The sequence below is a fragment of the Panthera uncia genome (genome assembly GCF_023721935.1).
Source record: "Panthera uncia isolate 11264 chromosome B3 unlocalized genomic scaffold, Puncia_PCG_1.0 HiC_scaffold_1, whole genome shotgun sequence".
NCBI classification, from domain to species: domain Eukaryota; kingdom Metazoa; phylum Chordata; class Mammalia; order Carnivora; family Felidae; genus Panthera; species Panthera uncia.
In genome coordinates this window covers 52188069-52205949 of record NW_026057582.1, presented here as the reverse complement: position 1 = coordinate 52205949, position 17881 = coordinate 52188069, and positions in this window count along the sequence as shown.

The window sequence follows — 17881 nt, the reverse complement described above, 5'->3', positions numbered from 1 at the left end:
TTTTTAATTGCATTCTCATTTTATCCAAGCCAATTGCTTCAGAATTACTGTGCTTTTCGTTTCATGCAGTCAGTTTGCAAATAGAGCATGTCTGGGTTCTTCTGTGGCAAAGAGAATTAGGGAAAAAAAAAGTTAGCTTTGATTCTGTAACAAAATGCCTGTAAACACAGCAAACTTAATCATGGTCGTACTCTAAGTGGCCTTATGAAGCTATCTGCTCATGACTGTGCCCAAAGTAAAGCTTTAAAGCTCCCTGAAAATATTTGCTAGCCGGAAGCCATCAAAGGTAAATGACCTTAATGTATACTTCTAGTGGAGAACTAGATACTTTAGTGAACTCCAGGAAACAAAAGTAGACAAAGTATTCAATGGCAGTGCATAGAGCAACCAAGTTTTTACTTCTCACCTCAGGCCTGCAAAGCTATTGCACAAAGCAGCCATGAGTAGTGTCCACTTTTAATATGGTATTTGCAATTCAAATGTTTTTCTTCCTCAATTTTAATCTGCAATTGCAAACACTGTATTCCGCTTTTGCTTGTCATATCCTTGGGGCTTTGTTCTGCCAAATTGTTAGCTCACTACTTTTCATGGTAATTTATAGAACCCAGTTCACTTTGTGTCACCACAGGTTATAAATGAAAATGGAAACAATTTGCTCTTAAGAAATCTTTCTGAAACAAAATGCAAATAACATACTGAAACAAACTAAAGGTATTTAAAAGAGCAGTGCAATGTAATTATAGGGGTTATATTACAACAAACATTTTCTTGGTCTCTCTCTCTCTCTCTCTCTCTCTCTGTCTGTCAGAGGATATCTTTCTTTCTGTATTGAAATTAAGATACTTTCTCTTAGGAACTTTTTAACTACTTGTTTTTCCCAATTAGTTAAGTTAAAAACTCTGGACTGTGGTGGGAGTGGAAGGGGTGGTCTTGGAGTTATTCCTGAGGGTTTGCAAATCTATCTGTATACTAAGCACTGTTGCTACACTGAATAACCTGTTTTTCACAACCTGTTTCTCACATTATTGGACCACTTATATCCTTCCTTCCTTTCTTCCTTCCTTCTTTTCTTTCTTTCTTTCTTTCTTTCTTTCTTTCTTTCTTTCTTTCTTTTTTTCTTTCTTAAGTACTCTCCACATCCAACATGGGGTTTGAACTCACAACCTGAGATCAAGAGTCGCATGCTTTATTGACTGAGCCAGCCAGGGACCCCTATTTTTAAATATAACAGAAGTTGTGATTGAATTTCTTGAAATCTAAAATGAAATCATGGAACATTTTTTCCAATTATGAATTTTCTTGACAGATTATCAAAGAAGTATCACTGTAACAAGTGAGTATTTTACATGTAAATCTAAAAAGGAGTTTCTCAGGCTCCTCGTTGTGAACCCACTTCTCTGTCCAATATGTTGAATAATAGAATTAAATTGGTCATTGAAAAGAATCACTATGAGTTTCAAATATGATTCTTTTAGAGCAGGGTTTCTTAATCATGAACTCATGGATCCCTGGAAATTACTTTTAAACTTGCATATATATATATTGCATATAAATATATATTGCATATAAAATTGCATATATATATATATATATATATATATATATATATATATATATAATTTTTTTTCTGAAGAGAGAATCCAGAGCAGTGTTCATCCAATTAATAAAAGTGTCTGTGACCATAACAAGATTGGGAACTACTGTAGGTGGTAAAGAGATAACCTGAAAAGAGTTTATTTTAAATTTCCTTAGAATGAACTATATTTTGAAAAGATGAAAAAAATTCTAAGTCAGCAATTAAGAAAAGCTTTTGTAGGAGAGAGTGATATATTCCAACAATAAATTGAATATACTTTGGCAATTATCTACAGTAAAGGAAAATTCAGGTATACTGTATTATTCATTCTTTCAGAGAACAATTGCCATCACTAACCTGTGTTTTTATAATTAACTCACTTTTATTTTTCCCTCTGTGTTTGTAGAAAGCTATCCTTTACTGGAAGAAATACTTCAGACTAGAAATTGAGAGGCTGGTTTTAACATTTTCTCTTCCATTGCTTGATTATCCTTTGGCAGAGCAGATTGTGATGCTTATTTTAAAAATGGTCTATTAATGAAAAATAAATTTTATTAGTTATCTGACTTTGAACAAACAAGACAATCAGGTAACTGACTGCTAGAAATGTTTTTCTTTAAACTAGTCATACTGGTAGCAAGTAATTATGAATTTAATTTCCCTTTCCTTCAATATTTCTACCCATGAAACAAATTTAAACATCTATTGTCATTTGGTTAATGGAAATGCTAAAAACATGGATACTATTTGTAGACACATAAAACTCAGAAAATTGAAATATGCTTATTTCCTAGAAAATTCAGACTAAGTTATCAGAAAATAGAAAGCATGTAGGCCACATGTTTATTTCCACACTCTCTTCTTCATGGTTTATGTACCTTGGATTCCAGACCTACACCTCTAGTCTCAAATAATCTGGTAATGTAATTTGGGGCATAGTGGATTGTCTTTTTATAGTACCCATGTACTGGTGTTCATATTAAAATATGTACAGACACGTTTTATTTTTAAACATTTGTCAAGATTTTGCTATGTCCAACAACCAAATAATATGCCCTCAGCTTTCACCTACAGAATTCTTCAACAATATTCCATCTTTAGGAACACATACATCCCGAACTGGAACCATATATTGACATTTCAGCAATGACTTTTGACTAATCAGCTAGATTGTTTTCTATTTTAAAATACTTTATTGTAGGGGCACCTGGGTGGCTCAGTTGGTTAAGTGTCTGACTTTGGCTCAGGTCATGATCTCCTGGTTCATGGGTTTGGATCCTGCATCGGGCTCTGTGCCGACAGCTCAGAGCCTGGAGCCTGCTTTAGATTCTGTATCTCCCTCTCTTTCTGCCCCTCCCCTGCTCATACTCTGTCTCTCTCTGTCTCTCAAAAAGAATAAAAATGTAAAAAAAATTTAAATAATTTTTTATAATAAAATTTGCCTACAGTGAAATGCATATATTTTATATGTATAATTCAATGAGTTTTCACTAATGTAAATACAAATATACACACATATAAACAACTCTCAATCCAAATATAGAACATTTTGGGCTACCTGGGTGGCTCAGTTGGTTGAGCATTTGACTCTTGATTTTGGCTCAGGTCATGATCCCAGGGTTGTAGGATTGATCCCTGTGTCTGCCTCTGCACTGAGCATGAAGCCGAGATTCTCTCTCTCTCCCTCTGTCCCTCTCCCCTGCTTGCAGATGCCCTCTCTCTCTCTCTCTCATAAAACAAATGAAACACAAATATAGAATATTTTAATCTCTGCAAAAAGTTTCCTGTACAACTACCTCATAGGTGACTGCGTTCTGATTTCTATCACTATACATTGGTTTGAATTGTACACAAACTTTATGTAGACAAAGTTAAATAATATGTACTGTTTTTATGTCTGGCCTTCTTCATATGCATATGTTTTTAAAATTTGTCCTGTTGTTTCTATCAGTAATGCATCCCTTATTTTTGTACCAAAATATTTATCTACTCTACTATTGATGGATGTTTGGATTGTTACCAGTTTTTGGCTACTCTGAATAAAACTACTATAAACACTTTATACAAGTCTTTGAGTAAATATATATTTTCACTTTTCCTGAGTAAATACTCAGGAGTAGATATGCTCAATTGTAAAGTACATATATGTTTAACTTTATAGGAACTGCCAAGAAGTTCTTTCATTGTATCATTTTACATCCCATTAACAATGGGAATTCCAGTGATTCTGTATCCTCACCAACATTTGAAGTTGTTAGTCTTTTTAATTTTAACTACTATAGTGACTGTGAAATAGTATTATTACTAGGCTTTAATTTGTAATTTTTTGATAACTAAAGATACTGAATACTTTTGTAATATGCTTTTGATTTCTGCTTGGGGGTAGTCTTTTCCCCATGTAAAAATTTGGGCTTCCCTTTATTATTAATTTGTAGCAATTTTTAAAAATATATTTTGGGTATTTTCTGGTGTGTGTGTGTGTGTGTGTGTGTGTGGCTTAACTTGTCTTTTTTTAAAACGCATTTTTAGAAACACATACCTTTTCAATTTTGATGAAGTCTAATTTATCATTTTGTTTCTTTTATGGCTAGTGCTTTTTGTATACTATGTAAGAGTTGTTGCCTCCCTCAAGACTGTGAACATATTCTCTCATGATTTTTTAGCTTTTATCTTTTGGTCTATGATCTGATTTAAATTAAGATTATCATGAATTGAAGTAGCTTGCATTTTGGTTAGTTGTTCCAGCACCATTTATTGAGAAGATTCTCCTTTCTTTACTCACCATAAATGTGTTGGTCTATTTCTTGAATCTCTTTTCTACTGATCTTTTCTTCTAAGCTTTGCCAATGCCACACTATCTTGAGTATTGTGACTTCATAGTAAGTTTTGAAATCAGATTGTAAGCCTTCCAACTTTACTTTTCTTAGTTTTTTTTTCTATCTCAAGTTCTTAGACTCGTCTTGTAAGTTTATATAAGAAAAACTGCTGGGATTTTATCAAAATTGTATTGAATCTAGATGATTTGGGGAGAAATTACATTGTTTCAATGTTGTTTCTTTCAGTCTATAAGCATGGCATATCTTTCCATTTATTTAGGTCTTTATTAATATCTTTAAAATGTTTTATAATTCAGTGTGCAGGTATTTTATAGCATTAGTTATTGAAAATGAAACTGTTTTTAAATTTTGTTTTTAATTGTTTGCTGTTAGTACAATTGTTTATTTTCTGTTTCCTCCTATTCTGTAATTTTGTTAAATTTCTTGCTAGTTCTGGTATTTTTTTTCCTATAGTTTACTTAGGATTTTATATATAACATATAATAAATTTATATAATTTTAGTCCAGTGAGTAAAAACAATTTAATACTTCCTTTCCAATTTTTATAACTTTTACTTTTCTTTGTCCCTTATCACACTGACTAGGTTTCCTGAAGTTGTGAGACAAAGGGTATTATTCAATATTTGCCAATAAATATAATGTTAGCTATGGGTTTTCATAAATGCCTCTTATTATAATGAGGGGTTCTTCTTCCATTTTTAGTTTGTGAGCTTTTATCATGAATTTGCCCTGAATTTTGCCACATGCCTTTCATCCTTATGATTTCAATGTGCTCAAATGTATTATTTATTTATTTATTTATTTATTTATAATATTTGAAAAATGTTTTAAAGTTTTTTGTTTTTTTAATTTACTTAGAGGAAGAGAGTGAGAAATGGGGGAGGGCAGAAAGAGGGAGAGAGAGAATCCCAAGCAGGCTCCATACTACCAGCATGCAGCCTGATATGGGGCTCATGAACTGTGAGATCATGACCCAAGTGGAAATTCAGAGTCAGATGTTTAACTGACTGAGGCACCCAGGTGCCCCTTGATTTTTTTAAAATATTTTTATTTAGTTATGATATATTCTCTGTTTTATATATTTCTGGATTGATTTAGTTATATATTTACTTATATTTTGTTCATAACTTCTATATGTGCATTCATGGGGTTATTGGTGTGTGTGTGTATATATATATACAAAATATAAAAATATAAAACTTTTATATGTACATTCATGGAGGTATTGGGGTGTGTGTGTGTGTGTGTGTGTGTATATATATATATATATGTATATATATATATATACACACACACAAAATATAAAAATATAAAAATATATATTTAATATTTTTTAATGTTTTATTCATTTTTGAGACAGAGGAGACAGAGTGTGAGCAGGGGAGGGACAGAGAGAGAGCCAGACGAAGAATCCGAAGCAGGCTCCAGGCTTTGAGCTGTCGGCACAGAGCCCGACACAGGGCTCGAACTCACACACCATGAGATCATGACCTGAGCCGAAGTCGGACGCTCAGCTGACTGAGCCACCAGGCGCCCCTGCCCCCCAAATATGTATTTTATCAGGTTTTTAAGTTGGACCTTTAAAGCAACTTGGTTTTTTTTTCCATTTATTTTGTCAAATTTATTTGCATAAAGCTATTCCATAATATATGCTTATTTCATTTTAATGTCTGTAAGATCATAGTGTTGCTTTTACTCCTAATATTGGCAATTAATGTTTTCTCTTTTTTTCTCATTTATTTGTTCCAGGAATTTATCAATTTTATTAATCTGCTCAGAGAATTAACTTTTGACTGTTAATTTTCTTTACTGTCTGTTTTTTATTTCTTTAATTTCTGCTCATATCAGTATTTCTTTTATTTTCCACTAACTTAGGGCTTCATCTGCTTGTCTTTTTCTAGTTTCTTAAAGTGCAAACAGATCATTGATCGTAAGAATTCCTTTTAAATATAAGAATTTAAGGGATGCCTGGGTGGCTTAGTCAGTTGAGCTTCCAACTTTTGATTTCAGCTCAGGTTAAGATCTCATGGTTTGTGAGATTGAGCCCCGCATCAGGCTCTGTGCTGACAGTGTGGGATGTTCTCTCTCTCAATCTCTCTCTCCTCCTGTCCCTCCCCTGCTTGAGCACTCTCTCTCAAAAATAAATAAACATTTAAAAAATATAAGAATTTAAATCTATTAATGTATTAAAACATTACTTCAGCTGTATGCTACAAATTTTTATATATTGTGCTTCATTCAGTTAAAAATATTTTCTATTTCCCCTATTGATTTCTTCCTTGACCTTCTAATTATAAGATATTATTTAATTTACAAATATTCAGAAATTTCATAGATATTTCTATGGATTTAAATTTAATTCACCATGGTCAGAAAACATAGTCTGTATGATTTCAGTATCTTAAAACTCGTTATGAATTTATGGTATACTGTAGAGTCTATCACAGTGACCATTATATGTGTACTTGAAAAGAACTCATTCTAGAGGCATTGGATATAATTTTCTACACATGTCACGTAGGGCAAATTGGTTGATAATGTTGTTCAAAGTCTCCTATGTCCTTACTAGCCCCTTCCTATCCTATTTTATATCATTGGAGCAAGCCTTTCTAGGTATAAAATAAAATATGATTATAATAGATTTATTTTCCTATTTAATTTAATTATATTTAGATGTTGATAAAACTTTATGCAATCTATTTATAAGGCTGCCCCTCTGTTTTCATGGGGGCAAGATAGCACATGAGGGCAGTGTGTTGTAAATCAAGGGACACTGGCTTGAAAATAAGACATTCTAGGTTATTGTCCCAGCTATGCTACAAAACCCTTCCTAGTGCCATCTTTTACTTGAATTGATGGCTTTCATTTTCAGTGTACTTTTCTTTTGGGAGAGATATGGGTCAGAGAATCTTACCAATACCTTTTATTTTTCCTATGTTTTCCCTTTGCTTTCATTTTTAAGCAATATTCATTAGTTCCAAAAATATTCATTGATCTTCAACTATTTCCACACACTCTTATGGATGCTAAAGTAGAGCAGATATCCATAAAATAAACAAAATTCCTGTATTTTTGTAGCTTTCATTTTCATGGAAGAAAACAGTACATATAATAAATAAGTAGATTGTATAGAATACTATAAAATGATAAATGCTATGGGAGACATAGAGGAAGGTAACGGAGATTGGAGTGCTGGATTTCAGAGTACTACTGAAAAATTGGCATGTGGACACAGACTTGAGGGGGATGAGATAGTTAGCTATTGGATATCAGGGGAAAGAGACTTTCAGAATGAGAGGGCAATCATTGCAAAGGTCTTAAGTCAAGACTGTGCCGGATATATATGGAGAACAGTAAGGAGGCAATGTTGCTGGATCAGGGTGAACAAGGAAGAGAGTTTTAAAATATAAGATCTGGGAGTAGGGGCAGGTCACAGAGGCCTGTCTGGACCATTTTAAGGACTTCTTTTTTTTTCCAAGTAAAATGTCTCTTATGCAGAGAAGTGTCACAATCTGACTTTCATTTTAAAAGTATCATTGCGGGGCGCCTGGGTGGCGCAGTCGGTTAAGCGTCCGACTTCAGCCAGGTCACGATCTTGCGATCCGTGAGTTCGAGCCCTGCATCAGGCTCTGGGCTGATGGCTCGGAGCCTGGAGCCTGTTTCCGATTCTGTGTCTCCCTCTCTCTCTGCCCCTCCCCCGTTCATGCTCTGTCTCTCTCTGTCCCAAAAATAAATTAAAAACGTTGAAAAAAAAAATTAAAAGTATCATTGCATATATGTTGATAATAAACTATTGGAGGATATGGGTCAAACAGAAAGATATGTTGGAGGTGTGCAGCAATGCATCTGAGAACTTAATTTGGTTCAGACAGGGATGGTTGAATAGAGGTTATGAGAAATAGTCAGATTCTGAACATATTTTGAATATACTACTAACAGAATTTGCTTATTGATTATAAATGGGGTATGAACAAAGATGATTCAAAGATGATGTGAAGTTTGTTAGCCTTAGGAACTGGAAGGACAAAATTAGTGTCTAGTGTTATGGGGAAGGCTACATTTCTTTTGGAAGAAGGTGAGGAAGATCAGATACCATATTTGGAAATGGTGAGTTTGAAATGATGTCTTGATATCATGTAGGCATTTGAATATGTGAATCTGGAATTTGGCAGAAAGGTCTGGACTGGAGATACAAATTTGGAAGTTTTAAGCATATATACCATATTTAGATGGAGAAGGGCAAGGCACTGAGGATGAATTCTTAGGGCATTTCAAATTTAAGAGTCTGGGAGAAGAGGTGAAACCAGCAGAGAGCACTGAAAAGGAGTGAGGAAAGTTAGGAAGAAAAATGAAAGAGGGAGATTTCCCTCAAACCAGGTAAAGACAGCCTATCAAAAAAGAGGGAAGGCACAGTTCTGTCAGCCTCTACTGGTAGGTTGAGTAAAATAAAGGGACTTTAACAACATGGAGGCCATGTGGCTTCTGGGCAAGAGCAGTTTTTGATACACTGTGTGGCAGGAGTCGGGGAGGTGGGGTGGGAAATCTGATGAGGGAGAGTTTTGCTGGAAAGGGAAATTAATAAATGGAACAGTGCCTGGTAGGAAAGAATAGTAAGATTTTTTTTTTCTCTTAAGGTGAGAGAAACTAGAAGAAATCACAAGGATCTGTAACTGTTATTTATATTTACTTATTATTTGATATGCATGCTTCATTCCCAGAAGTCTTTGAGGTGGATCACAAAGAACAAAGCAAACAAAACAAAAACAGTAAAATAAAATAAAAAGGGAGGCTTTCAGTAATTTTACCTCTTTATAAAGCCTTGTAATTTATGCCTTCTAGGTAATAGAGTAGGCAACATCTTGTATTTTAGGAGAGAAACAAGCAGAGTTATTATTCATCTGTTTTTTGTTTTTGTGTTTGTTTTTTATTGAGACACAAACACCATGGAGCCCTGTGCCCGATTTGTGCATTGCTTTTTTGTTGCTGACATTAAACATACATAACTTTGGTATCTATTTTGCTTGGTTGCTCCCCAGATCTGATTTAAAGTTATAGTTCTTGTTGCAGGTAAGACAGCATAATGATATGTTGGTTAAATTGCTTTTTCATTTTTAAAACAAGTTCTGAAATGTTACCTGTCTTTATAAGCACACTGGCATTTTCCTGTTATCTTTATAATTTATTCTCAAGATGATGCTTTATCAAAATGAAAGTTACTTTTAAAATCTTATAATCTGAAGACATCTGGATGGCCAATAGGCGCATGAAAAGATGCTCAACGTCGCTCCACATCAGGGAAATACAAATCAAAACCACACTCAGATATCACCTCATGCCAGTCAGAGTGGCCAAAATGAACAAATCAGGAGACTATAGATGCTGGAGAGGATGTGGAGAAACGGGAACCCTCTTGCACTGTTGGTGGGAATGCAAATTGGTACAGCCACTCTGGAAAACAGTGTGGAGGTTCCTCAAAAAATTAAAAATAGACCTACCCTATGACCCAGCAATAGCACTGCTAGGAATTTATCCAAGGGATACAGGAGTATCCTGTATGATGAATGGATCATCATCCAGTATCCTGATGAATGGATAACGAAATTGTGGTTTATATACACAATGGAGTACTACGTGGCAATGAGAAAGAATGAAATATGGCCCTTTGTAGCAACGTGGATGGAACTGGAGAGTGTGATGCTAAGTGAAATAAGCCATACAGAGAAAGACAGATACCATATGGTTTCACTCTTATGTGGATCCTGAGAAACTTAACAGAAGACCATGGGGGAGGGGAAGGAAAAAAAAAAAAAGGAGGTTAGAGTGGGAGAGAGCCAAAGCATAAGAGACTTAAAAACTGAGAACAAACTGAGGGTTGATGGGGGGTGGGAGGGAGGGGAGGGTGGGTGATGGGTATTGAGGAGGGCACCTTTTGGGATGAGCACTGGGTGTTGTATGGAAACCAATTTGACAATAAATTTCATATATTGAAAAAAAATAAAAAAAATAAAATCTTATAATCTTTTCTCCCCAGTTTTATTGAGATATAACTGACACACAACACTGTATATATTTAAGACGTAAACTTACATATATATTGATATGATTACCACAATAGGTTTAGTTAATATCCATCACCTTGTATAGATACAAAAAAAAAGAAGAAAATGTCTTTTTTTGCCTTGTGATGAGAACTCTTAGGATTCACTCCCTTAACATTCAAATATATCATATAGAAGTGTTGACTAGTCATTATGTTGTACAGTACATTCCCAGTACTTTGTTACCTTACAATTAGAATTTTGTTCCTTTTGACCACCCTTATCCAATTCCTTCATCTCTCACCCCCTACCCCTGGTAACCACAAATCTGATCTCTTTTCTATGTGTTTCTTTTTTAATTGCTTTCTTTCTTTTTAAAAACTTTCACAGATAAATGAGATCAAGCAGTATTTGTCTTTTTCTGTCTGACTTTTTCACTTAGCATAATGCCCTCAAGTTCTCCATCCATGTTGTCACAATGGCAAGACTTCCTTTTTTTTAATGGCTGAATAATATTACGTTGTGTGTGTGTGTACATTTATACACACACCTCACAACTTCTTTATCCATTCATCTATCAATGGACACTTATGTTGTTTCCATGTCTTGGATATATAAATCATGCTGTTATAAACTTGGGGTTGCTATGAACATCTCTTCAACAGTGTTTTTTCTTTTCCTTGGGTATATTCCCAGCAGTGGAATTACTGTATGGTAGTTCATTTTCTAATTTTTTGAGGCACCTCCATACTGACTTCCATAGTGGCTGTATCAATTTACAATCTCACCAAGAGTGCACAAAGGTTCTATTTTCTCCACATCCTCACCAGCATTTGTTATCTCTTTTTGATGATAGTCATTCTAACAGGCATGAGGTGATATCTCATGGTTCTGATTTGCATTTCCTTTTTGATTAGTGATGTTGAGCACCCTTTCATGTACCCGTTGGCCATTCGTAAATCTTCTTTGGAAAAATTTCTATTTTGGTTCTTTGCTCATTTTTTAATTGGATTTTTTCTATTGAGTTGTATGGATTCTTTATATATTTTAGATATTAGCCATTTTATGAGAAATGATGTAAATATTTTTTTCTTATCATGTAGGTTGCTTTGTCATTTGTTGATCATTTCTTTTGCTGTGCAGAATGTTTTAGTTTGATGTAGTCCCTCTTGTTTATTTCTAATTTTGTTGCTTATGTTTTAGGTGTCATATAAAAAAATTGTTGCAAAGACCCTGTCAAGGAGATTTTTTCTGTTTTCTTCTAGGAGTTTTATGGTTTCTTCTTTTATGTTCAAGTATTAATCCACTTTGAATTAATTTTTATTTTTGGCTTAAGATAGGGGTCTAGTTTCATTCTTCCAAATGTGAATATCCAATATTCCCAGCACCATTTATTAAGAGAGCATCTTTTCTTCATTGAGTGTTCTTGGCTCTCTTGCAAGTATTAGTTGACCTTAGATACATGGGTTTATTTCTGGGCTCTTAATTCTGTTCCATTGGTCTTTGGGTCTGTTTTTTATGCCAGTACCATACTGTTTTAATTACTGTACTTTACAATATAGCTTGAAATCAGGAGTGTGATGCTTTCCACTTTGTTCTTTCTAAGGATTGCTTTGGCTATTTGGAGTATTTTGTGGTTCTATATAATTTTGGGATTTTCTCTACTTCTATAAAAAGTGTCATTGGAAACTTGGTAGGGATTACAATGAATATAGATGGCTTTGGGTAGGTAGTATGGACGTTCTAACAATATAAATTTTCTTTTTAAAAAATGTTTTTTAATGTTTATTTATTTTTGAAAGAAAGAGACAGAGCATGAGCAGGGCAGGGGCAGAGAGGGAGGGAGACACAGAATCCAAGCTGTCAGTACAGAGCCCAATGTGGGGCTCAACCTCATGAACCATGAGATCATGACCTGAGCTGAAGTTGGCCACTTAAGTGACTGAGCCACCCAGGCACCCCTAAATTTTCTAATCCATAACATGGGATAACTTTCCATTTATTTGTGTCTTCTATTTATTTCATCAATACTTGTAGTTTTCAGTGTAGAAATCTCTCACCTCCTAGATTAAATGTATTCCTACATATTTTGTTGTTTTTGCTGCTATTGCAAATGGAACTGTTTTATTTCTTTTTCAGATAATTTGCTGCTATTGTATAGAAACACTACTGATTTTTTTCCTTTTTTTTAATTTAATTTTAGTTAACACACAGTGCAATATTGGTTTCAGGAGTAGAATTCAGTGATTCATCACTTACATACACTACTCGGTCCTCATGACAACAAGTGCCCTCCTTAGTACCCATCACCCATCTAGCCCATCCCCCACCCACTCCCTCCATCAACCCATGGTTTGTTCTCTGTATTTAAGAGTCTCTTGTGGTTTGTTTCCCTCTCTTCTCTCACTTCCCCTTCCCATATGTTCATCTGTTTTGTTTCTTAAATTTCACATATGGGTAAAGTCGTATGGTATTTGTCTTTCTCTGATTGACTTATTTCATTTAGCATAATACATTCTAACTCCATCCACATCATTACAAATGGCAAGATTTCATTCTTTTTTGATGGTTGAGTAATATTCTATTATATATATAATATATGTTATATTAATATATTATATATATACACCCATCACATCTTATTTATGTATTCATCAGCCAATGGACATTTGGGCTCTCTCCATAGTTTGGCTATTGTTGAAAATGCTGCTGTAAACATTTGGGGTGCATGTACTCCTTCAAATCAAAACACTGTTGATTTTTGTATGCTAATTTTGTATCCTGCAACTTTACTGAATTTGTTGATTAGGAAACAGTTTTTTGGTGTAATGTGCAGGATTTTCTGCATATAAAATCATATCATCTGCAAATAGGAACAATTTTATTTCTTATTTTCCAATTCTGAGGCTTTTAATTTCTTTTTCTTGCTTTATTGCTCTGGTGAGAATTCCCAGTACTAGGTTACATAGGACTGGTGAGAATGGGCATCTTGTCTTGTTTTTCCTCGTAGAGGAAAATCTTAGAATAAAGGCTAGATTTGTTTCTGGTCTTTCACAACTGAGTATGATGTTAGCTCTGAACCTGTCATATGTGGCCTTTATTATGTTGAGGTTCACTTCTTCTATACCCACTTTGTTAAAAATTTTTATCATGAATGGACGTGAATTTTGTTAAATGCTTTTTCTGCATTTATTGAGATGATCATATGATTTTTTTCTTTTACTGTATTAATGTAATGTATCACATTTATTGATTTATGTAAGTTGAATCTGCCTTATGTCCCAGAGATAAATCCCACTTGGTCATGGTGAATTATCCTTTTAATGTGCTGTAATTAAACTTGCTAGTATTTTATTGAGGATTTTTGCCTTTATATTCATCAGCATTATTGGCTAGTAGGTTTCTTTTCTTGTAGTGTCCCTTTCTGGTGTTGATATCAGAGTAATTCTGGCCTTGTAAATGAGTTCGAGAGTGTCCCTCCTCCTTGATTTTTTAAAAGAGTTTGAGAAGGATTAGAGTTAATTCTTTAAATATTTGATAAAATTCACCTGAAGCCATCTTGTCCTGGACTTTTCCTTATTGGAAGATTTTATTTTTTTAAAACTAATTCAGTCTCCTTATTAATAATTGGTCTGTTCAGATTTTCTATTTTTTCTTTATTCTGTCTTAGTACATTCTATGTTTCTAAGACTATTTCCATTTCTTCCAGGTTGTCCAGTTTATTGGTTTATAGTTGTTCATAGTACCTTCTTATGATTCTTTATATTTCTGTGGTATCAATTTAATGTTCCTTTTTCATTTATAATTTCGATTTGGGTCTTTTTTCTGTTTTGCTTCCTTAGCGTAGCTAAAAGTTTGCCAATTTTGTTTATCTTTTCCAAGAACCAACTCTTAGTTTTATTATCTCTATCATTTTCCTGTTCTCTATCTCATTTATTTCTCCTCTAATTTTTATTATTTCCTTCCTTCTTCTAACTTTGGTCTTAGTTTGTTCTTTTTTTTTTCTAGCTTCTTGAAGCATAGAGTTAAGTTGTTTATTTGATATTGTTGTTTTTTAATGTAAGTATTTATTGTCATGTACTTCTTTCTTAGAACTGATTTTACTGCATTCTATAAATTTTGGTATGTTGTATTTCTCTTTTCATCTGTCTCAAGATACTCTTTTATTTCCTCTTTAATTTCTTTTTTGATCCATTTATTGTTCAGGAGAGTGTTGTTTACTTTCCATCAGTTTTCCAGTTTTCCTTCTGTTATTGATTTCTAGCTTCATACCATTGTGGTCAGAGAAGATACTTGGTATGATTTCAATTTTCTTGAACTTGCTAAGACTTGTTTTGTGGCTAGCTAACATATGGTCTATCACAGAAAATATTCCATGTACACTTAAGCAGAATATGTATTATGCTGTTGTTGGATAGAATATTCTGTGTATGTCTGGGGTATATTTGGTCTTTAGTGTTGTTCACATCTGCTGTTTCCTTATTTATTCTCTATCTGGATGAACTATTCATTGTTGAAAGTGGGGTATTCAAGTCCCTGACTATTATTATATTACTGTTATTTTTCCTTTTGTCTCTGTTAGTTTTGGCTTTTTATATTTAGGTGCTCTGATTTTGGGTTCATAAATATTTACAATTGTTCTATCTTGATAGTTTGACCCATTTATCATTATATAATGCCTTTTAAAAAATTTTAATCATTTTTAGTTTAATGTCTATTTTGTCTGATATAAATATAGCCATCCCTGCTTTTTTTTTTTTTGTCATTTGCTTGAAATATTTTTCTCTCACTTCACTCTCAGTCTATGTGTGTCTGTAAGGCTAAATTGAGTCTCTTGTAGGCAGTTTCTTATATTTCTGGGTCTTGTTTTCTTAAATTCATTCAGTTATTTTTTTTATTGAAAAACTTAATCCATTTTTATTTAAAGTAATCATTGGTATGTTAGGATTTGCATTGCCATTTTGTTGTTTTCTGGTGTTTTGTAGATCCACTGTTCCTTGCTTATTATCTTGCTCTCTTTTTGTGTATGTGTTTCGATGCCTTTGAAGCACCTTTATGATGCTTTTTTTGTGTAATTATTTCAGGTTTTTTCCTTGTGATTACCATGAAGGTTACACAAAATATCTTAAAATTATAACATCCTATTTTAAACTGATAGCAACTTAACTTCAATGGCATTTCTAAAATTTATACTTATATTTCTCTTGCCCCTGACATTTTAAGTTATTGATGTTACATTTACATATTTTTATTTTCTGTATCCAGTAACAGATTATTGTAGTTATGATTATTTTTATTCATTTTTTAAACTTTTAAACTAGACTTGAAAGTGAATTACATACCACTATTACCATATTTCAGAATCTAATTTTGACTATATTAAATTTGACTATATTCATTACCAATGAATTTTATGCTACCTTCATATGTTTTTATGATGTTAACTAGCATCCTTTTACTTCTACTCAAAAAACTCCCTTTAACACTTCCTATTTTTTTTCAAGTTTTTATTTAAATTCTAGTTAACATACAGTGTTACATTAGTTTTAGGTGTAGAATTCAGTGATTCATCATTTACATGAAACACCTAGTGGTCATCACTACTAATACCCTCCTTAACCCATCACCCATTTAACCCATCCTCCCACCTGTCACAAAAACAGACACATAGATCAATAGAAAACCTTTAGCACTTTTTTTAGGGCAGGTCTAGTGGTGATGAAATGCTTCAGCTTTTGTTTGTTGGAAAAGTTTTTATCTCTCCATTTTATTTTTTGACTTTTGACAATTTAACTATAATGTGTCTTGGTGTAGCCCTATTTGGGTTCAATCCATTTGGGATACTTTGGGCCTCATGGATTTGGATGTCCATTTATCTTCCCAGGTTTGGGAAGTTTTCAAGCCTTTTTCCTTTCAATATACTTCCTGTCACTTTTTCTTTCTCTTTTCCTGCTGGAATTCCCATAATGTGAATATTGTTTTTTTGAGTCTGTCTTGTAAGTTCTGGAGGCTTTCTTCACTGTTTGTCATTCTTTTGTCTTTTTGTCCCTCTGACTAGATAATTTCAATATAAGTCGCTGATTCTGTCTTCTGCATGGGAGGGTCTGTTTTTGAAGCTGTCTTTTGAATTTTGAAGTTTAGACATGGTACTTTTCTGCTCAGGATTTTTTTTTTAATGGTTTATGTGTCTTTGTTGAACTTTTCATTTCATTCATGCATTGTTTTCCTAGTTTTGCTTAGTTGTTTGTGTGTTGTCATAATTCACTAAACTTTTTTTTAGTTTTCATTTAGCTGTTGTTTATTGTAGTTAATAAGCCCTGAAAAAGTATTCATTAGACTGAATACACTAGAGAACATTTCCAATCATAAAATAACTATAGGGACTATAGTCTCTAGGAGACTGTGCTTTTCTGTTTCAACAAGTGTTGAGATATTGAGTTCTAGAGACAGAAGTTCAAGTTCTACACTTACTAACTACATAGCTTTATAGCCTTGATCAGCCTTTAGGTTCCTCAATATGTAAAAGGGATATGATAACAATATTTTTTCTTCCTATCTCAATGAAATGTTAAGTCGATCAAGTAAGATATGTCTGTGAAAGTGTTTTATAAAGTCTGGTGTTCCATAATTGTTAGCTATTGCTATAGAACATTTTCTCCTCTTTTTCAGCTGCATAAATTCTTATCCCACTGATGTAACAACATTAGTGTATTTTTATTTTAATTCCAGTATAGTTTTTATTAAGGTTTTCATTTTAATTCCAGTATACTTAGCATACAATGTCCTATTTGTTTCAGGTGTACAATATAGTGATTCAACAATTGTATACATTACTCACTGCTCATCGTGATAAGTATACTTTAATCCCCATCACCTATTTCATCTATCTCCCCACCAATCTCTCCTCTGGTAACCATCAGTTTGTTTTCTATAGTTAAGAGTCTGTTTCTTGGTTTTTCTCTATTTATTTTCTCAGAAACATTAAAAAAGTTCTTACTTAGGTTTGTTTTCCAAGGTTTGCTAATTTATTTACACTCTTCCTCTAAGAAGACTACAGAATTAAAATTTTTAGCTCCATAAACAGCATCACAAGAATTCTTCATGGAGATTTTTAAATGCACTGAGGAGATGGAATTGTCATGAACAGGAATTCTGCTACCTGTATATCGTCAACTCTTCTATGGAGCCACTTATTTATATATCAGAAACATAAGCACATCCAACAGAACAGAGAATGCTTTCTGTTAGACTTAGAATTCATTGGTATATTAATTCAAGGGAGCCCTATGAACGAAAAGTGCAGGGCTGAAATACAAAGGCACATTCAGTGTCCAATGAGAAAAAAAGGAGTCCTCTGGACCATGATTTACCCATCTCTATTTTCTAAGTTCAACTCCTAAAATGTGTAGTGCGGTAAAGAGAAGGAATGA